General features: G+C 36.4%; 1 protein-coding gene across 8 annotated transcripts in view; it reads left to right on the top strand.

Moving 5' to 3' along the window:
- The first annotated feature begins 1491 nt into the window (after positions 1–1491).
- The window catches only part of LOC128692672 (serine/arginine repetitive matrix protein 2), a 76366-nt gene continuing 53823 nt past the window's right edge, over positions 1492–24034 (top strand). For 2 of the 8 annotated variants that reach the window (XM_070089938.1, XM_070089945.1), the window contains exons 1-3: positions 1492–1779; positions 13565–13760; positions 15614–21283. The gene's annotated coding sequence lies outside the window, so the exon portion shown is untranslated. The remainder of the gene's footprint in view (positions 1780–13564; positions 13761–15613; positions 21284–24034) is intronic. The other 6 variants (XM_070089939.1, XM_070089944.1, XM_070089941.1 and 3 more) reach the window with 6 other exon arrangements.

The raw sequence follows: 24034 nt of genomic DNA, 5'->3' as shown, positions 1-24034 counted from the left end.
GACGTTTCGCTTTCCAGGAGCTTTGTAACGGCTTGATAAAACTCTTGGAGAGCGAAACGTTGCCACAGTAAAATGTCGCATTAGTTGCACTTGTGCCCTTTTACCTAATATCTTTATACACAAATAATCCTGTTAGGTAAGAAACATATGCAACAGTTAGGTGATTCTTTTATTTCGACGTTCGCCTACACCAGGCTTCAGAGCTTCTTCAGTCGAGGTAACGGAAAAGCAATAGAAGCCTGAAGAAGCCTACTGTGTAGGCGAAACGTTTCGAAATAAAGATACCTAACTGTTGCATATGTGTCTTGCCTAACAACCTGTTGGTATTTTATACCATTTTTATGTTCACAAATAACCCTCTCACATAGGAGAGAGAGAGAGAGAGAGAGAGAGAGAGAGAGAGAGAGAGAGAGAGAGAGAGAGAGAGAGAGAGAGAGAGAGAGAGAGAGAGAGAGAGAGAGAGAGGGAGAGAGGAGAGAGAGAGAGAGAGAGAGAGAGAGAGAGAGAGAGAGGAGAGAGAGAGAGAGAGAGAGAGAGAGAGAGAGGAGAGAAGAGACCAGAGAGAGGAATCTTAGACAGTTGCCTGACTCTTGGGCCATTTACAAAATGTGGCTTGTAAAAGGTCCAAGTCGGATCGAAACTTAATCGTAAGCTCCTCCTATGTGCGGGTTAATTTTGTATTGTTCCAGTGACGGTATTGTGCCTCTTTGATCTTCATCCATGTTTATGAAGTTAAATTTGGCGGCTTGTAGTGGTGACGATGGCAGAGTTATCTAGCGGGGAGTCCAGAAACTCAGGCGGGGAGAACTCTCTTCATGTACGATAATCCTCTACACCGTAGAAACATCTAACTACATCAAAATACGTAGTATTTACCCTTATTCTACATCTTATCTGTAATTTCAGTTTATGTTGTGGTACAGGGGTATAGTGTGTATGTTTATAAGGCGAATAAGTACAGTATTATTGCTCCAGTTGCATAGAGACTATATATTTGATGATAAATTCTTTCTACAAGTCTTTATATGACTACAGTTGTTTTACAAAGTAAGGTTGTTCAGGTACAGGTACACATAAGTACAATTATTATACAGTAGTGTAAATTTCGTCACAGTGACTTATTTCCAGTGGGTCCTTGATATATGATTATTCTAGGACTCTCAATGGAAATAAGTTACTTAGCATGACTTTTTCGGGTTATTCCTGGTAATTTACACTATGTTAAGTAAAAGGACACAAGTGAAACTAATTTACATTATGTAAGTAATTGTACTTATTTGTACCTGTGCCTAAATAAGTTAAGGATCCTGATGGAAATAAGTCACTCTGACTTTTTAGGGGGGAGGTTTATCTTAGATAATTTACACATAAGTTACTATTAATGATAATTTATGTAGCTTTATTTATGTATACCTGTACCTGAACAAACTTACTTGCTTACTTACTTTACTTACTTAATAAACGATAGTATTGAGGTGAGTGAGCGAGGTGGAGGCGCACTCTGCTGGCCGTCATGTTTACACTCCCTCTGTGTGCTGGCATCTCACTTCTATTTTGTTGAATAATTTCATCAAGATGTGTAGTTAATCGTGACCTGTTTAACTACCTAAGTGTGCGGACTGCTGTGTTGCACTACCGAGCATGTTGCAGGGGATTTATACACGGTAGAAGCAAGAATAAGGAGCCGCCTCGTGAGAAATAGGTTGTGGCTGTGTGGAGCAGCAGACGAGTGTGTGATAGAGGGAGAGAGAGAGAGGGAGAGACACTATTTCATACTATGTGAGTATTCCTGTCTCTGTTTTTTTATTGTAGTAATATTTAACGTGTTAAAGATGGTGTTACTCCCTGGTTGTGCGTCTCTTCAATAACCAGAGGCTTGCAGTCTCAGAGTTTTGCTTTTTTTCTAGTTTCGCATTTTTTCAGAACTTCGTGTATATTTGTATGGTTTTATGTATATATGTAAGTACTTATGTACGTACGTATATATACGTACATAGGTACGTGTGTACATATATACATAATACACACATACATAATATACGTACATAATACACATACGTAATACCCATACATAATAGACATAATACACATAATACTCATACAATACATACATGATACACAAATAATACATAATACACGCACATAATACACACACATAATACACACATAATACACGCACATAATACACACACATAATACACACATAATACACACATAATACACATAATACACATAATACACACACAATACACACACATAATACACACACACAATACACACACATAATACACACACAACACACACACACACATACATAATACACATAATACAGACACACATACATAATACACAATACACATACAATACACACACAATACACATACAATATACACACAATACACAAGCACAATACACACACAATACACACACAATACACACACAATACACACAATACACACACAATACACACACAATACACACACAATACACACACAATACACACACAATATACACACACACACAATATACACTCAATACACGCACACAATATACACAAAATACACACACACAATACACACACAATACACGCACATAATACACATAATACACACACAATACACATATAACATGCACACCTTTGATATACCTTTGAAGAGTTTCGAGAGTGTATCTACTCCACATATATAACATGCACACATATATAACATGCACACATATATAACATGCACACACATATAACATGCACACATATATAACATGCACACATATATAACATGCACACATATATAACATGCACACACATATAACATGCACACATATATAACATGCACACATATATAACATGCACACATATATAACATGCACACACATATAACATGCACACATATATAACATGCACACACATATAACATGCACACACATATAACATGCACACATATATAACATGCACACATATATAACATGCACACACATATATAACATGCACACACATATAACATGCACACACATATAACATGCACACACATATAACATGCACACATATATAACATGCACACATATATAACATGCACACATATATAACATGCACACACATATATAACACACACACATATATAACATGCACACATATATAACATGCACACACATATATAACACACACACATATAACACACACACACACATATAACACACACACACACATATAACACACACACACACATATAACACACACACACACACACACACACACACACACACACACACACACACACACACACACACACACACACACACACACACACACACACACACACACATACATATATAACACACGCACACACACACATATAACACACACACACATATAACACACACACACATATACCACACACACACACATATAACACACACACACACACACACACACATATATATAACACACACACACACACACACACACACACACACACCTATATATAAAACACACACACACACACCCACCCACACACACACACACACACACACATATATATAACACACACACACACACACACACACAACACGCGCACACACACACAACACGCGCACACACACACAACACGCACACACACACACAACACGCACACACACACACAACACGCACACACACACACAACACGCACACACACACACAACACGCACACACACACAACACGCACACACACACAACACGCACACACACAACACGCACACACACACAACACGCACACACACACAACACGCACACACACACAACACGCACACACACACAACACGCACACACACAACACGCACACACACAACACGCACACACACAACACACACACACACACACACACACACACACACACACACACACACACACACACACACACACACACACACACACACACACACACACACACACACAACCCCCCCCCCAGGCCTAGTGTCTATTTGACAAGTGCCTGGAACAAAATGGTAACTCACTCACTCAGTTGTGACAGTACCTATAATAAGAAATAAAGTATACTTGGACAGTACAGGTCTGATTGCTATCAGTCAAATTTGCCAACAACTTGAGTCTGTTTCTGCACGTCTGGTCATATTGGCTCCCAGTTTTATTATAAATGCTTTACAAAACCGACAAGTGGATTAACAATTCACTTGCAATACTTGGTTATCTTCATTTCCGAGATGTTTCGCCCCCCAGTGGATTTATCAGTCCAGCACAGACAGTAGAAGACAAAGCAGTAGTTTAAGGTGATCAGTCTCTCAGCCTTGATGACTCTGTTGGAGACACTGGATGATATGAGGGAGTAATGTTGCATGTGTACATCTTATTCGTCTTCTGGCTCCATTGGTCAGGAGTATCTTTTGATTTGGCTAGTGGATTGTTGTGTTATCTTAATTAGGTGATGGTAATTCCTTAATAACTGTGAACATTACAAGAAGCACTCATCATGGTACATAGGAAGTTACACTGCCTAACCAAACTATCTAATGCCTAGCCTAAGTGTTTTTAGCTTAAAAGCACTATCATCATGTATTGATATGTTCATAGCCACCACCATGTTGTATTAAGTGCTGTATCACACAGCAACAAAGCTCTCATCATCCTTCATCCACACTTATAATAACAGTGCCCAGCTCCTGCTTCAATGGTACCTTGGAAGTAAATCTTTCTTGTCTTTGTTGGTCTATCTAGAGTGAATTATATCACCTTCATATAGCCATATGGATTATGTGTCATATGTAAATCCGTTGTGTAACCATAATAAATGAACACAAAACTGATAAAATCAGAGTTTCATTTTGTCACCAATTTTCTGTATGCAGTATGTATTCAAACTAAGAGGTGATTTTTTTTTTTAACTGTGAATGACGAAATGGCAGGGGCTTGTTTTGTTTAAACCTAAACATATCGATCGATGATGCTACATACTGCTGGCTGATGAAATACAAGTCTACACATTTGTCATGGTACACAAGCATTAACCTTGCCTTGTGTACCTGACATACCTTATTTAGTTAAGCTCAAACCTTAATTCATTCATTCCAGAATGTTGCAAAAGTTTCTTGGTACTTTGTATTTGCTGTTTTGTTATTTTCAGCTCTCATGGCCTACAACCCTCCAACTACTGCCATGACAATACCACCAGTTGTTACTTTCATAGCCATAGTGGAAATAGTCAGTGGGCATTATATTGTCGATAGAATCATAACAGGTAGTAGATTGGTAGACAGCAAGATGTCTGGCAAGATCACAGACTAGTTATCCAAGTTGCAGGTTTGGAGACTTGTTAAAATACATACAACCACAAGTTATCCAAGAGCATAATTTAGGTTTGGGTAGATTATATACTGGTACCAGTGATATAGCTGTGACTGTTTTAGACTTTTTCTACCCTTCCAGCATGATCTGGGGCCAGACTTTTCTTTGTTAGTTCAACCTGGCTGTTGATGGCCCGCTGGCCCATATAGTCATCATAGCCTGGTTGATCTGGCACTTTGAGATAGTGAATCAATTTCCTCTTGAAAACTTCAATATTGTTAAGGTATTTGTGATATCTGCTGGTTGTAGATATGGTCTTTCAGGATCCATGATCCAAGACCATAGATGTTGACAGTGTGTTCTCTTATTCTGTCCATAGCACCCCAGCATTTCACTAAGCCTGTTCTACACTTTCCATATTTCATTCTAGTATGTTATGATACTTGTAGGTTTGGGACTAGGCCTATAAGTATCTTTCTTATAGCCACATCGGGTATCTCTCTCTCTCTCTTCATCCCAGAAAGTACATTCCAAATTAGCTCTACACAAGCAGTTAAGGTCTTTTCCTTCTTTGCCTTGCATGGAACAGTTGTCACCAAACAATATTCTAAATGAGGAAACACGGCTGATGAGGATAGTGTCAGCACTGGCATTATTTTTCACATTTTGAAAATTCTCATCATTCACCCTGTCATTTTTCCAGCCTTTGCAACATTTGCCGTAATGTATTCGCTACATGATAAGTCTTCTGACATTATTATATCAGAGCCTCTACATGTTCCTTTGTTCCATGAGATGGTCCTCCTGCGATTTATATCCAGTGCTCCTTTTTGAGTTCTTCCTATCTTTCCAAATCTGAGCAGTTGGAATATGACTATGCCTGCTGTGAGGATGAGAAACTGTAACAGCACCATACTGTTCCTAGGTGTACTGAACTTTTTTACTTTGCTAAGGCTGGATTTTCCTTTGCTTACTTCCATGTTCTGTTAGAAAATTCAATATAGTGACTTCTTTCTACTTTCGTCAAATTTTGCATTTTGTTTTATCCTGCACCCTCCACATTTTTATGAGAATGATCTGGCTGTGACGAGCTTGATTTTCCTGTTCTAAATCAGTATTGACCTGAATAATGCAGTTCATACTTTTCCATAAAATTTGTAATTTGGAATCTCACCACTCTACAAGGATTATGATGTAAGTACTACTGATCTGTTGTTGTTTTCTAGAAGTCTGCTCCTTTGTGAAGAAGAGCTATGTCTACACTTTTTAAGGCCTCTAGGATTTCACCAAGTTCTAAGTTCTTTCTCCAAAGAATTCTGAGTGCTTGTGCTAGTGGTATTTGGAACTCCTTTATAAGAGTTCCATGTATCAGGCCCAAGTGCTTCATGTATGGGGGGTGCTTTCTACTAGCGGTGTGCCACAATATTGGTGCTGGTGGGTATTTGCTAATGTTGATGGTATTGGTTTTGGCTTAAAAGTGAGAATTTGTGGGTATCAACCAATTTTGAAGATAGTGGTGGTGTTGGTATTGGTATCAGCCTAAAATTATCTGTCTTGGCAAAAATTTGTGCTTATACTGTATCAGATATTTGTGCTTACATCAGATATTTGCGGGTGGAAATAGTAATGAAAAAACTATCTGGATCCTTAACTATCCTGTTATTTAATAGATTGCTCTGCACGACCAGGGGCTTTTGTAAGTACAGTACGTACTAATAAATGTACCTTGTGGAAATAACTAATTATTAATGCACTATTATTATTTATTGTATTATTATTGTGGTGAATGCTAAACCCATAGAGGTCTTACAGTGCCTAGGGAGGGGCAATCAAGTTTGATCTTATTCTCCTCATGCTTCTCTTGCTCTTTCTTTTACATCTCATCCTCTTCCTCCTCCTAATCCTCTCCTCCTCCTCCTCCTCCATTTTTTTATGCCATTGGTATATGTACTTCCTGTGAGTAATGGGCCAATAGTAGAAGTGTTTTTTTGTGTTTAGACTTTGTATATGCATACACATATTTAGCATTTTTTGCTAGTTTAAGAAAAATTTTCCCTTTTATGTGTGTTCCATTTGGTGTGGATATTTTAGTTGCTTTATCGGTAATTTCTTGTATAGATTAATTATTTTTCCTGTGTTGTGTTAAGAAGTTCAGTAACCCTTTTTCTTTTGTAAATTCTTCTACATTCTCTTTCAATATTTGATCTTGGACAGTAGGCTTTCTCAGCAGACCATACTTTATACCGACTGTAATCATCTCTACAGGGAATTGGTCTGGGTTCCTGATTCTCAGGACCATTTACAGGGAATATTTTATAGTTCTTCATTTATTTTGTCTCTGATTGTTGCAGTTAATTTATTGTGCATCCCTTCATATTAGCTATTTCTTAGGTTCTCTATGCATGTATTTATGCTTGTCTATACCTCACCAAGGTTGTCATCAAAGTTCCTGCGTTTTATTTGAAATTCTCTTTGATCAGTGCATCATTGTTTGCTAAGATCAAGTCTAGTGTGTACATTTTCACATCTGGTACAGTCTGTTATAATAAATGATACCGGTATACAATTTTGACATGATATGCAGGATACATGTGCAACACTTAGGTGTCTGTATTGTTGAAACATTTCATCTGCAAAGCAAGCTTCTTCAGTTAAATGCAGGCAATTATAACACTGAAAACAGAGAAATAGTGGATAGGTATTTTTGAGATGATCAGTCCCTCAGTCTTGGTGTGACCCACCAGTGTCATCCTACCCAGATTAGAGCATCCCAGCAGCTTGCTGATACACTAAACCCTCTTATTTAATGGACTAATGAAGGGGAACCGGTGGCCAGTAATGACAGTAGTAGTGGACAGAGAAAAAAATTATTTTGCTGTGATTGTAATAATAATGAACATTTCTGCAACCTAAGAACTTTTCCCATTGTTTCCACTTCTATTTATCCAGCTGATTTTGTTCAGTATTTCCAGAGCCCATTAAATGAAGGTCACTTAAATGTGGGGTTTACTGTATTGTTAGGATAGATCATCATGGGGTATAGGCCTGTTGGACAGGAATCTTGGTGCATTGCAAAACTAATATTATATCACTGCATGTAGCCCATTTCTGGAGTTGTCTTGTTTGTGTCCTGTGGCTCAATCACTAGCGCACTCAGCTCACACACTGAGGTCCCGAGTTTGAATCTCCGGTACGGCTGGAAAACATTAGGGACGTGTTTCCATAAGACACCTGCTGTCCCTGTTCACCCATCAGTATAATATGGGTACCTGGGTGTTAGTTGACTGGTGTGGGTCGCATCCTGGGACAAAACTGACCTAATTTGCCCGAAATGCTCAGCATAACAAGTGTATATAGTAATATGTCATTGACGTCAGCTAGGCTTGTATACCTTGTACATGTACTTGTAGAAAAAGATAAATTATTATTATTATTATTATTATTATTATTATTAAAGATTCATTGGAAACATCTGGAATTGTCTTGTGTTTTGCAAAGATTCATTTCCTGAATCTCCTTGTTCTTACTCCCCAGGTCTATTGGTCTCACTCTGCGCCATTAAGGATTATTCCATTTCTGTATTGATGACTCCATCTTACTTTGTCTCCTTTCTGTTATAATACCTTGGCAGCTCCACACATTTTCTCTCCCATGCATGTACCCGTTTTCTGTCTGTCTGGCTTTTCCTCTAGATTGCTGTCTCTTTGGTGGCTTTCTCTGGCATTTCCCATCCCCCTTAGGCCTCCTGTCCATGTAATTTCCTTTTGCACCTTGCATTTTGTAAAAAATTGGTAATTACACTTTATTTCTTTCTCTTATGTGCTGTCCTTTATGCTTGCTGGTTGTCTTTGGGTTCTTTAATGCTGCAGCATCTGCCACTAGGTTGTTGAGTGGAATTGAGTGTACCGTGACTTTCATTTGCTGTCAGTAGCATAATAGTTCTGTTGTTCTCACATTTCTGTTGTTATACAGGAGCCTCCAAACTCCCCTGTTGATTTAATCATCATGTATTCATTATACTGTAATTTTGCCAGTGCCAAGAACTCTTCAGTGATATAACATATTATCCCATGAATCTTTAATCAAAACAACAGATTATCGTAGACTGTGGATTACATCCTCATTGCTTAACCCCTCCACCACTACAGCAGTACAGAAATTCTTTTCAGCAAGTGATGCACGAAGCTTCTGTAGTGGCTCTTCATTGCTCTGATATACATGCATAATATCCTAATTCAGAGGCTGAATTAATGGCATGCAAAAAAACACACTTACTTTGGAAACCTTGATGCCAAATTTTTCCCACAGAATTAGTGGTTTCTGAGGATTTTGCAAGCATCTTCAGGATCAGCTTGCAAGCCAAATTTGTGAAGCCATACTCTAATGTTAATTTTAAATTATAAAGTACCTGTATTATCTTTTAAGTGCAGTATGTTAAATTTTTATAAAGGTATAAATAGGGTAATGAACTTAAATTTATCAATAAGGAAAATTAGTCTGTGTTTATGTAAGATCTCTTTAAATACTTTAAATGTTTACTGTTAATGTATAAAATAATCATGTACATTTGGTCAGGATTTATATTGGTGTCAAAGGTGTGTGGAGGGAGTTGGGGAAAACCTACATTTCTATAATGTATAAGTATATGGTTTGATTTCCCACCCATGGCAGTTGCCTGCCAAGGGTGGTCAATGTTAATTTTCTACTCTTAAAGAATTGTGCTAAAATATTAATTCTGGGTTGTTTTTATAATTGCATTTTCAGATTGTATTTTCATAATTTGTGATAATCTTTGCAATTCCAGGTTTTATTTTCATAATTTGTTATAATTTTCACAATTTCAGGTTTTATTTTTTATAATTTTTGACAGTTTTTGCAGTTTCATATCATTCAGTACAAGTTTGCTTAGTTTATTAAAAAAAATATTTTCAAGGCTGTATTTCCATAAATATTGAAATTGGCATATTTTTTTTACTGAACTGGTAATAGAGTACAGTAATACTGGATTTCCATTTTTGAGGGAATTGTGCCCATTCTCTGGTAAAATTGTACGATTATAAGATTGAACCAAAAATCTGTATTAAGATCGGTTACTGGGACTTGTGCACAATTACCTGATTACTGTGTGTACTTAAAACCATTATTAGTGCTTTTATTGGGTTTATTAGTACATAATTCTGTATACTGTACATTCCTATACATCGTAAATTATATTGCATTTTCTTCTGTTGGAACTGAAACCTCTTAACACAATTGGCCAACTACATTCATGCACTGTATAGCGTACCTCTTTAGGCAGCAATGTATACTGCCATAGGCTTTCCCAGTCTTTCAAATCTTATTAAAAGACGGGTTAGGAGTAATTGTATTTTAATTCCAACCTTTCACAATCTTTAATTCTTATGTCTTTTCCATTACTTTACCATGCTTCTGGAAACTTGCTAATCTAGAGTTTTTTTTGCTCAAGCCAGCAAACAGTGGCATAAGCCAAGCTAGAATAATAATAATAATAACTTTATTTCTACATGTACAAGGTATACAGTCCTAGCTGACATCAGTGACATGCTACTACATAGAAAGTCGCTTGTTATGCTGAGCAATTCGGGCAAATTAGGTCAGTTTTGTCCCAGGATGCAACCCTCACCAGTCGACTAATTCCCAGGTGCCCATTTTACTGATGAGGAACATAGACAACTGATGTAAAGAAACATGCTCAATGTTTCTACCCTCACCGGGAATCAAACCAGGACCCTCGCCGTGTGAAGTGAGAGCTTTAGCCATCAGGCTAATGAGGCTCTGGTGCAGAATATAATGGTGTTGAACACAGCAAACTCAGACCACAACTTAATTGAAATTCAGACCTGCATATACACTGGTCTTGAGGAGCAAATTACAACATGTCATGAGAGTATTTTCCGTAAAAGCACTAACCGAGATCAAATAAATCATGACCATACTGACCTGTGCTGGGAAGATAGTTTGAGTAATTTGGAGGATGAGCTCAGTGGCACTAATAATATGCTCCAGATATGTGCCATTGACCCTTTGACTGTCGGTGTCATATCTATATGTCTTACGAATCAGTGTTTTTGACGTATTAGTACGCCAAAATTCTAGCGGCTTCAAATCAAGCGGGAGAAAGTTGGTAGGCCCACATGTGAGAGAATGGATCTGTGTGATCTTTGTGCACAGTATAAAAAAAATCGTGCAGCATGCAGTGCATAATGACATAAAAAAAACCTCTCTATTTTATTAAAACGTCAACTTCGAGATGTATTTTCTTATAATATTTATGGTTATATTCTCGTTTTCTTGGTCTCATTTGATAGAATGGAAGATATATTACAGAAATAGGGATGATTTTGTTTGGTTTCGTGATGAAAAGGACCTTGAAATTTAGCTCAAAGTAGCGGAAATGTTCGATTTTTGCCGATATTCAAGAGTAAACAAATGACGTCGCCATCCAGTACATGTCCAACTGGCTATTCTAATACACAGTCATGAATGGGTTGACATTATTTATACAATTATTACAATAATGCAGTAGTCTGCATAACAGTAAATCTTCTATTTTTTTGTTTGAATAAAAATTCAAAATAGAAAGCAAGAGTAATATAAGAGGGGCCTGGAGACATGACTAATGAACAGAGAAAAATGTTATTTTAGTGTTGGGAATGTCTGCATTATTTATTCTGGACCTTATTTTGAAATTGGCACCTTTTTTTAATATGCGTGAAATTGGCACCTCTTTTTAATATGCGTGAAGTTGGCCAAATTGCCAATTTCTGACCACTTTATTGCATAGTTAAAATCGGTAAATGGGCCGTTTCTTGTACTCAGTTGATAGAACAAATGGAGTTCTAGTGAAATAACTATGAGTTTGGTCGACTGGAACAATGGAATTGGCAGAAAATAGGGCTCAAAGTGGGCGAAATTGCCAATGCGTATATATTGCCGAGATCGCTAACTTCGTGAGAGCTTAATTCCGTAAGTTTTCCATCAGATTTTGTACTTTTGGTGTCATTACCATCAGGAGAAGTTTATCATTTTATAAGAATTTTTTTTTTTTTTTCGAATATTTTGCGACAGAGAGAGAGAGAGAGAGAGAGAGCCTTTAGGATTTGGGGTCTCGACAGTCAAAGGGTTAAGAAAAAAAGAAATGCAAGTTAGAAAGAGGCTCTGTCTACAAGTGGAGACTAAGAATCACAGAATTTCCCAAAAGCTGTTGACTTTCTGAGGAATAAAATGAAATTCTGGTTAGAGAAATGGAGATCACTGACCTCAAACTGAATGCAAAGTCCAGAAGAGACAGAGAAGTAAAAAGCCATTAGTGAAATTAAAAAAAAAATACCAAATATTTTCTCATGCAAAATTCAAGGCAAAACATCTCTAGTATCGGGCCTTTGGTTAATGGAGATAGAACCTACACTGATGACAACAAAGAAATGAGTGAATTACTTAAGTCACAGTATGACTGTGTTTAGTGAGCTATTAATCAGACTAAAAATAAACAAATCAAATGAATTTTTCATGAATGAGACTCAAAACTGCCAATATCTCCCTGTTTTCTGACATAACCCTAACCCCAACTCAACTTCAAAGAAGTCATTGATAGCATTGGTCAGACACAAAAAAACTGCATGAAGATGTAATCAAAGCTTTCCACTTGGCATTGGAGAATAACATGAAGTTCACTGATGATAAGCTCTTGCTGCTTGGACATAGAAAGAATGAAGAGCTCAATAGGGACACCACATACAAAACCCAAGAGGATCACCAAATAGAAGAAAAGGAGCTTGTGGACCTGAGAGTAATTATGTTAGCTGACCTTTCTCTCAAAGAATTGCATACTTATGGCAAGACAGTCATTGAATGAATGATGGTGAATGCTTTTTTTTTTTAGGTCACTCTTCCTTGCTGGGAGATGGCTGGTGCATTAAAAATTAATACTACTAATGAATGCACAAGGTATCTATCGTATTAAATGCCTTGTGCATCTAATACCATGGATAAGATGAAGCAGATTTATTAGAGAACGAAATTATAAATTGTTAATGTTTTCTTTGTCGAGAGTGCTTTGTGTGTTCCTCAGAAGCAAGTTTTTAAAGGCACCAACTTGTACAAATTAATCTTAGGCAATTCCTAAAACCTCTAATCCAATGTGGAGGTCATTTTTTAAAAGCAGGTTGTTACCCTGGTTTTAAAGAATCATTATTATTTTCTTCATATGTGTAGTATTTTATAAATAGGATTTTCCTTATTTTCAACATTTCAATGAAAGCTTTATTGCAGAGGGGATGGATCTCCTAACCCCTTCGCTGCAGATGACTTCAAGGTGTTGTACAACATCAAAGTTTCCATGCGGATAACAGGAGGTGTGGATACAATCACCAGTCACTTGATTGTTTAGTCCCTAATTCCTGATACATGACAGCACTAAGGGCACATGCAGATTAGCCTGGGCTGTTCTGTGGACCTGCAGCACCATGTGAGTTGCAATTAACAAGAAAAACAATGTAGGATTGTCCATTTTATGAGGGGGTGTATAGATAGGATTGTTGAAATTAGGATATTTTGATTTCTCAATCTTGATCAGCATTATCATCATCATCATGGCTATCTCAGAAAAATGAACCACCACCTTCTGGCAAGAAAATGTCATCTCTTAAATTTATAGTAATGGTGGTGCAAAGGTTTAAGAAGAGACGTGTAGTAAACTATGGTAATTTCAGAAGCATGGGTCATAATACAGTTGACAGACTGCTTGTAAACTTCAGTGGTTATAAAACAGTATTTATACACTGTTTCCATCTGTTTTCTTGTAAATGTTTGTATTTTTTATGAAGTACCAAATGTATTTATACTGCATTTTGTTTGATTAACAGTTTTATAACAGTAGTATAATGAGTTACAGTATATGTTGGTAAATGTAAGAGTCTGTTGAGTCTTAACTACTTTTATGAATTAATGAGTTTTGTATTTTTTCAGTCTGTCAGGTTAAAAGATGCAATTTTGTGAAAAATTATCCTACATTTGTGTACAGCATATCCTATCTCCCTTGCAGTATCTATACAGCTATATCTTTTTTCATACTTATCTATACATAGAATTCTCAATATAATTTTGTTAAAATGAAATGAAACTGCAGTGGTAGAGGGAACTCTGAGAATTTTTTATATAGAATATACTTTGGAGCAAAAGAAATGAAAGACACGCACACACTCACATGTGCTTACATCCACACAAGCACACTCAAGTTGTGGAAAAAGTTGAATGGAAAAAATAGAAAAATTTCTTCTTAAATAATGGTTGACCAGTGGAATGCATTAAAAGAGGACTTAGTGCTGCAACTATTGGAATTCTTTAAAAATTGTGACGAACAGAGTGCGTATTGAAGATGGGACTACCCGAGTATAGCTCTGCTCCTGTAGCTACATATGGGTAATTACATAGTGTATATGCATACAGGGTACTGTACATTCACATCATCATCCTCAGTTAGTGCATGAAAGAAAAGAGTCAAGGAAGTGCTTGGTTTGATGGTGGACTGTTCAACACTGAGGGTGTAGCGGTCCTCACAACTATTACAGATACAGCTTAAGGAATACATATTTATTTTCTCTACCTTGACAGTCATTCTCATTAGGAATATTTTATAGTTAAATCAGGAAAATAAAGCCTGGTAACAGAAGAAAAATATCTTATTAAATAAGAGCATCTATGTAGACTGGTAGTATATCATGATGAACGGTTTTTGTGCCTGCATAAGTGTTTTCATATAATGACTTTACAAGCATCCAGTGTACGAAGCTTCCAGCAGCCATAATTTCAGGATTTGCTCAAAAATTAACTTACATGTGTCATTTTATCTGGTAGAACTTTAGACCTTTATCATGGCTTTGGCAAAGAAGCATGATGACCTTCCACAACATGCCTTACCAGGTTGAATACAGTACAGGTTTCCCCTCACTTTATGTGGGTTGAGTTTTTGAGAAGTCACCGTTTTGTGATGTCCCATTTCTATTGGCATTTCTTTGTGATGTGCATTATTCACTATACATGTATATGATTGGTGCAGTACGCAAAACGAGTTGAAGACTTGTGTTGTGACATTAAATGTTAATGGCATGACTGAGGTTAGTACAGCTGCCATGGGTTCACAACACATCTACTGCATAAAACAAGGGGCACCTGTACTCTTATTTTTCTTTATTTCTCCTTGACCTTTTTCCAGACTATTGAATAATGTGTTTGTTTCTCAAAGACTTTTTTTCTCTTGTTGCCTGAGTACAGTTTTGAGGCATACATCTTCTAGATCACCAAAAGTCAATGCATTTGCAGGCAATCCTATGCTGACAACGCTTCACCATCTATTATCAGACAAGATGATTCTTCAAGCAGTTGAATAGATTAAGGACAGTCTATACCTTCAGTGAAAATATCTGCAAACATGGATTTGTTCGTGCTGTGGAGTGACCCATTCATTACAGCAAGAGAGATTGGTAGAGGCATCACTTGCTATCAGTTACTCGGCCAGCCTCTCGAACACCTACAAGATGTTGCAGTATGCTTTTGTCAGCTTTCAATATTTTGTTTATCTTCATTAATACTCTTCTTCATATTATATAAAACTGAGAAGATTATAGCATTTTTCTTTAATAGAGGGTTATGGAATGGTATGTATTTCAGACTTCTTAACTGTTCTCACTCAAAACTAGCTGCTCTTTCACAAAATTTTACAGATTTTCTGACCTGAGTACAGTATTTGGCATTTAGTAATGAGTTATCAATGGCTTGTGTTGCTAGGTCTTTTGTGGCAATGCTCTGTCGAGTTTCTTGTTGTGTATGGACAAACAACTTATAGGTTTTTGAAAGCTGTGATAGTAAATCTTCTTCAGCACTTATTTTTACCTTCATGTTGTATTTTCATTGTGAAGAAAACTTTCCCCAGGCAAAAGATATTACATGTGTTGGGGATGAAATATGAGATCTCAGCTTGTAGGACAGTGTTCACCTACACAATTCAGCAGTGATATTTTTTTTACACCAGCAATCTGCTACTGCTCTTCCTGGTTCCTTGGCTTGATCAGGGTTGAATTATTTTTTATTATTAATAGCCACACAACTACACCTAAAAGCTACTTAGCTGCAAAATGCCACATTTTCCATGGAAGCTGTCTTTCACATTACAGCAGGTTTTTTGGGGAAGGCTTGTAATAGATTTAACAATAATTACTTGTTATTGTTTGTTAGCATCAGCAAGGTAGCATTATGTAGGTAGTTAGGGAAACCTTGAGACTTGGGTCCTGGAGGTGGGAAGCACAGTGTCTGTGCTTTGAAAGAGGGGTGGGGATTTTCTCTAGATAATTCACGTAGATAGTTCCTGGATCACTGGCTTTGTGGCCTACTTCCAGACCAGGCCTCCCAGTTTGGAGGATCGTATGAATTGTGATGTCTATGCAGTTCTGGGCAAGATAACTTATGAATGAATGATGGTTGTTATTTTGGGGGGGGGGGGGCCCTACCGTGGTGGAAGACTGTTGGTGCATTGAAATAAATGATTGACTATTTTATTGTACATATTCAGGTTAACAAGTAACCTTAATCAGATGAGACTTCATCTGATGCATCCTGCATTTTGATCCACCAGGATCCACAAAGAAAGGGAGTTAGCTGCCCAGTACTATGAACTGGTTTGGATATACTCTAGCTGTTTGATCATCTTTGAGGCTTAACCCTTTGACTGTTTTGGTCATAAACATACGTCTTACGAGCCACCGTTTTTGACGTATATATACTCATAAATTCTAGCGGCTTCAAATCAAGCAGGAGAAAGCTGGTAGGCCCACATGTGAGAGAAAGGGTCTGTGTGGTCAGTGTGCACCATATAAAAAACGACCTGCAGCACGTAGTGCATAATGAGAAAAAAAAAACTCCGTTTTTTTTTTAATTAAAATGCCGACTTTGTGGTCTATTTTCGTATAGTATTTATAGTTGTATTCTCGTTTTCTTGGTCTCAATTGATAGACTGATAAACATATTATAGAAATAGAGGTAATTTTGATTGGTTTTACTATGAGAAGAACCTTGAAATGGAGCTCATAGTAGGGGAAATGTTTGATTTTTGCCAATGTTCAAAAGTAAACAAATGATGTCATTTTCCAATATATGTCCAAGTAGCCATTCTAATATGCAGTCATGAATGGGTTGACATTATTTATACAATTATTACAATATTGCAGTAGTCTGCATAACAGTAAATCTTCTGTTTTTTTTTTTTTTTTTTTTTAATAAAAATTCAAAATAGAAAGCAAGAGAAATATCAGAGGGGCCTGGAGACGTGACTGATGAACAAAGAAAACGTTATTTTAGAGCCAGGAATGTCTGCATTGTTCATTCTGGACCCTATTTTGAATTTGTCATATTTTTTAATTTTCGTGAAATTGGCCAAATTGCAAATTTCTGACCACATTATTGGGTAGTTGAAATCGGTAAACAGGCAGCTTTTTGTACTCATTCGATAGCAAAAATGGAGTTCTAAAGAAATAGCTATGAGTTTGGTCGACTGGAACAATGGAATTAGCCGAAAATAGGGCTCAAAGTGGGTGAAGTCGCCGATTTGTAAATATTGCCAAGGTCGCTAACTTCGCGAGAGCGTAATTCCGTCAGTTTTCCTTCAAATTTCGTTCTTTTGGTGTCATTACACTCGGGAAAAGATTCTCTATCATTTCATAAGAATTTATTTTTTGGGGGGAAATTTTGCGACACCAGGAGACACCTCAGGATTTGGGCTTGCGACAGTCAAGGGGTTAAGTATTTGTATTTGGCTATATTTCTTTTGCAGATGTTCATTGTACCTCACAGTTCTGTTTTTAATTCTTGACCACCCATTAGGCTCGGCAGTGCTGATATTGAGAGGGAGTTGAACTATAGAGTTGCATGTAATCTTTTCCAGAGGTCACTACCTTTGGCCTGATACCAGACCAAGCCTCTGGGGAGGTAGGGACATTTATTGTAATTTAAGGATATAAAGAATTGTATGTATTGTGAGGTTTAGTAGAATAGGAGGCAGGGCATACCTCCCTAGGTTGCCTTAAAGCATTTACGCTGCTTCTGGTTAGAAATTTAGGAAAACTAGGAAACTGGAAATGTATGCAAAGTAGCAGTGAAGATGAACTAAAAGAGAAATTTGGTATGTAAATGTCTGTTGTATCTTGAACTGTAAAATGATTTATTTATTTATTAACCCTTAAACTGTGGCATGCCCAAAAGTAAAAAGTGCTGGAGGTGTAGCAAAATTCTGAAAAAAAAGGATTAAAAGTGCACATTTTTCTCAGAATAAGACAAATACAATCTGATAATCATTTAACATTTTTATGGCCTGTTGAATGATTGGTGTTTAACACTATGTACACTAGTTTCTTATGATACTAGATGTATTTCAAGGTGTTTTAGTACTCCAAACATGGGAAGATTCTTATCTAATATAACCCCCTCATCGAATATACAGTATAAATTAGCATAAATAATTTTTTTTTTCAACAAACCAGCCATATCCTACCAAGGCAGGGCAACCTTAAAAGAAAAAAATGTTTTTTCTTTTTAAATTTAGTAATTTATACAGAAGGGGTTACTAGCCCGTTGCTCCTGGCATTTTAGTCATCTTTTACAGCATGCATGGCTTACAGAGGAAGAATTCTAGCAAAAATAATTATTTTTCCATATTTCATCTGATTGCTTTTGTCTTTGTCTTCTAACACTATGTGAAGGAAATCCTGTGATATTACAATTGATTCAGCCATAATACCTTTAGACATGTGGAAATAAGTCACATTGTTTGACTTGATTGGGTTATTCGGGGTTAAAAATATAGGCTGTAATGTACTTTTTGTTCCTTCAAGAAGTGTTATGATATTACAATTGATTCAGGATGTGCTACTTCTCAATACATGGAAATAAGTCCCATTGTTTGACTTTCTTAAGATATCCTGGGTTAAAATTTAGGGATGGGACAATACTAATATTTTTGCCAGGACCAACACCACCAAAATTAGCTGTTATCCACTGATACTCAGTTTTAGGCTGATATCAACACTTTCAAAATTACCCGATACCCACCGATACTTTGGCATACCCCTATTAAAAATATACATATGCTGTAATGTGCTCTTTTATGTGCCCTCTTGACCATTGTAAAAAAAAAAAAATGCTATGTACACATGCCAAAATTAAAAAAAAAAAAAAACGAAGATGAATAAAAGCAGAGTGGCATGTCACACACTTTATAAAGACCATGGTACTCTTAGTCATGATACACTGTTTACCTGCCTGGCTTGTATGTTTTATCCAAGGTGCGACAAGGTGGCAGGACACCCAAACAGTTGAACTGAGGCCTAAATATTAGCTGGCATCAAATTTGTGAGGCCTATAAAAATTTGTGTTTATATAAGTTGTACCCACAAAAAAGAAGATCCTGCACATATATCCTGTATACGTCGTGCACAGTTTAAGGGTTAACAAACCAGAATGTTATATAAATGTTAAAGCTTGATAGATAATGTAATAGCATAATGACTTTTGTGAAGTTCTTTGTTCTTGTTATGTTTGGGTAAGATTTAAGGGGTACGTAAGTACCCCTGTCTTCTAATAACATGTACATTTTTCCCCTATAATCTACCTTTTCCATAATTACTATCGCATTTGCTTTGTTTGTTTCATGAGGAGAGTTATGTTGTAAAGGTCTGAGCACAGCTCAGACCTCTACAACACAATTGTCCTCAAAGATTTGTTAAGTTATACCATGAATTAAGGAAAAATCCTAGACTTCACTTTACGAAACAGACAAAGCAAATATGATAGCGATTATGGAAAAGGTAGATTATAGGGGAAAAATGAATGTGTTATTAGAAGACAGGTACTTACGTGTCTCTTAAGCTAGAAAATAGTAAGAATATACAAACAATTGAGTTAAGTGTCCCTCGCCCTGGTAGGCAATGCTCTCGCTCAACACACTGAATGTTCGTGGTTTGATCCCTGGCAAGGGTGGCAATAATGGGTGTGTTTCTTTACACCTGCTGTCCCCATTCACCTAGCAAGCAAGTAGGTACCTGGGTGTTAGTTGAATGGTGTGGATTGCATCCTGGAGGACAAGAATTAAGGACCCCAGTGGAAATAAGACACAGTCCTTGATGACGCACTGACTTTCTTGGATTATCCAGTGTAGCTAACCCTCTGGGGTAAAAATCCAAACAAAATCTTTATTTACATACGTTAAAGATTGCAATCAAATTATTGTAAAACTTGAATTTCGTCAGTTGTTTTTGTGTCGGTGAAGAAGTCAGACAGTACAGTACATAATTTAAAATAATGCTAGAAAGGCAATTTTTTAAAAAAATTAAGGAAAGAAAAGCATACTAATTCCAAAACTGCCATTTAGATTGGAATGAGAGTTTCTTTAAATTACCTATTATAATAATTTAGCATAGAAATTTTCAGCAAAATAAGTTGATAACTTTGTAAAGAAAATGAACAGGCTGAATGCCTTTAAAGGAATTTCACATTTCATGCTAACTTGAAAAATTCTTAACAAAATTGTAGTTTAGGACTTTCTTTGGGCTTCTAGGAGCATTGTCAGAATATCTGCAAAGTCACTTTTTATGTAGATATTGTATGACATTTTTGGGAGGTAGTCTTCTGTCAAGACTGAGACTGATTTATTTTGATTGTACTGTTCAGCAGTTGTAACTTCACAAATAAATCATATTACTAATAATACAGTAAATATTACAGTTACATTTCAAGGAATGAGGCTGACTACTCAAGTCTCGCATGGCAATCTGATATCTGCAGCATCACTCGCTATCTCGCTTGAGGATGATAATAGCATCTGTGTCCTGCGAAGAAGTAAATGAGTTAGCCTTCAGTAAGATCCCAAGTATCAACATCATCACTGCCTTCTCATGGCCTGCCTCAAATATTTCTTTGCCGAAATGGTCAACTAAATTATATTTAGTATGTTGACCTGTATATTTTGAAGTCTCTTGTCTTTGTGTATGTTGCTGAAGGTTTGTGAATCCTCTCCTAACATGAGTACTGTAAAGACAGCTGTTGTGTGTATGTTTCATTGTGTGTGTGTCTACTGTGTATTTTAATTTTTTTCTATCCTGTAATCAGGTAATCTCTTATAACTTACAATATATTATACAGTATTTGATTGATCTCTTACATATAAACAGTATTAATGTTACTTTGCTTGTAAGGAATCATTGAATCATAGCATGAACATATTCATAATATGACCCTTATATTCCTGTTCTATTTTTATCAGTAGATTTTGGCTAATGAATACAGTATTTGTGGATACAGTACATTTTGTATTTAAAATTTGTCTTTGATAGATTTTTTCTTGAAGTATACATAGTTTAGTGTGTATTTTTATTATATTTTCTCTGGAATGTTGGATCAGTGTAGTCAGTTCAGCTTAAGTTGTGACGGCTTAATCCTCCATAAGCTTGTTGGAGAAAATATACCTAATGCCTGAAATTTACTGTTCTGAGATTTTTGTAAATCATTTATTACTGATTGGCTACTGAAGTGCTCTTAGAGTATTTTTCTGTGTATCTCAGTTAATAACTCAGCAGTTGTATCCTTTAACCTTTTGAGTGTCACAACCCCTACTCACAAACTTGCTCTCAGGGCTGAAGAATTTTCAGAAAAAAAAAAATCTTATGAAATGATAGAGAATCTTTTTCCTAAGGTAATAAAACTAAAAGAACAAAATTTGATAGAAAACTTATGGAATTACACAGTCTCGGCAATATTTACGCATCGGCGATTTCCCCCACGTTGAGCACTATTTTGGGCCAATTCCACTGTTCCAGTTGACCAAACTCAGTTATTTTGCTAGTACTCCTTTTATTCTATCAACTGACTGCAAGAAACTGCTCATTTACCTATTTCAACTACCCAATAAGGTGATCAGAAATTACTAATTTGGCCAATTTCACACACAGTTCAAGAAAGGCCAATTTCAAAATTGGGTCTAGAATAAACAGTGCAGACATTCCTGGCACTAACATAACATTTTCTCTGTTCATTAGTCATATCTCCAGGCCTCTCTTAATTACACTCGCTTTTCACTTTTTACTTTTATTCACACAAAAAATAGAAGATTTGCTTTTATGCAGAATACTGCATTATTGTAATAATTGTATAAATAATATCAGCGCATTTGTGAATGCATATTAGACCCACCAGTTGATGTGTATTGGACTCGTGACGTGATTTGTTTACTCTTGAACATCAGCAAAAATCGAACATTTCCACTAATTTGAGCTCAATTTCAAGCTACTTTAATATGTAAACCATTCAAAATCATCTTTATTTCTGTAATATACTATGTTCAATTCCATCAAATGTTACCAAGAAAACGAGAATACAACCATAAAAACCATACAAAAATACACCACACAGTTGCTGTTTTAAACCAAAACCACAGTCAGTTTTTTCTCATGCACTGCATGCTGCAGGATTGTTTTTTATACTGCACGCACTGACCACGCAGGCACATTCTCTCACAGGTAGACCTACCAGCTTTCTCCCGCCAGATTTGAAACCGCTAGAATTTTGGTGTAGTATTTCGGGACCGACACTGGGTTCAAAGCTGTTGTATTACAGGACCAACACTGAAGGGGTTAAAATGTCTCTTGATCCAGTGGTAAAATTAGGTAAATGTTAAATTTTAAAGAAACTGGCCCCATATGATCTTGGACATGGAATAGGGGATTGTTTATTTATACCCAGTACAGTGGACCCCCGGTTAACGATATTTTTTCATTCCAGAAGTATGTTCAGGTGCCAGTACTGACCGAATTTGTTCCCATAAGGAATATTGTGAAGTAGATTAGTCCATTTCAGACCCTCAAACATACACGTACAAACGCACTTACATAAATACACTTAAATAATTGGTCGCATTGGGAGGTGATCGTTATGCGGGGGTCCACTGTATTAATTGACCATTCATGTTATTTTTTTTTTTTGTAAGAAATTTCTTAATCCTTTAGTTTTTAGTATTGCCTTTAGAAAAAGTTTCAAATAGCAGCAAGCAGGGTTACTTAATTTTTTTTTTTTCCTGTTAGAAAGTAGTTGTGGTACACTAGTCATACTTTTACCTGGATTTCAACCTGTATAACTGATAAATAAATGTATATTTATATTACTTGTGCTTGTATTATTTCTTTATGGAATTTTTAAACTACACTTCAAAATAGTTGCTCTTGTACATGATAACTGGAGTATTTTGGAACTCATTAAGTGCTCTTCAAAAAAAAAAAAAAAATTATGTGCCATTTTAAGCCTAATAAAAAAAAGCATGCATTACCTATTGTTTATTCAGATATTTTAAACCCTTTCAGTATTAATTTTTTTTTAATATTGCATATTATTATACATGTCTTGTTCTTTATGCTTACAGCACCAAATTTTTAACTTCTCATTATTAAATATTCCTGAGAGTCCTGCATTGTTTCACTAGTTTGTCATGTTCCATTTTCACATATGTTTTAAAACTTATTTTATTCTGTATCTTATTTATATCTGACCATTCATCCAGCTTATTGTTGTTGGCAGCCTGCTGGCTTGCATAACCATCAGTCTGGTTGATATGGCACCTCACTGAGATAGTGATCCAGTTTCCTCTTGAGAACTTGTGCACTTGTTCTCATATCTGCTGGTAACAGGTTGATTAGTTCTGGACCATGG

Source organism: Cherax quadricarinatus, chromosome 30, assembly GCF_038502225.1.
Source record: "Cherax quadricarinatus isolate ZL_2023a chromosome 30, ASM3850222v1, whole genome shotgun sequence".
Taxonomy (NCBI): Eukaryota; Metazoa; Arthropoda; class Malacostraca; order Decapoda; family Parastacidae; genus Cherax; species Cherax quadricarinatus.
Note: the sequence above shows the minus strand (reverse complement) of the source record. Positions and strands in the feature narration are given on the sequence as shown.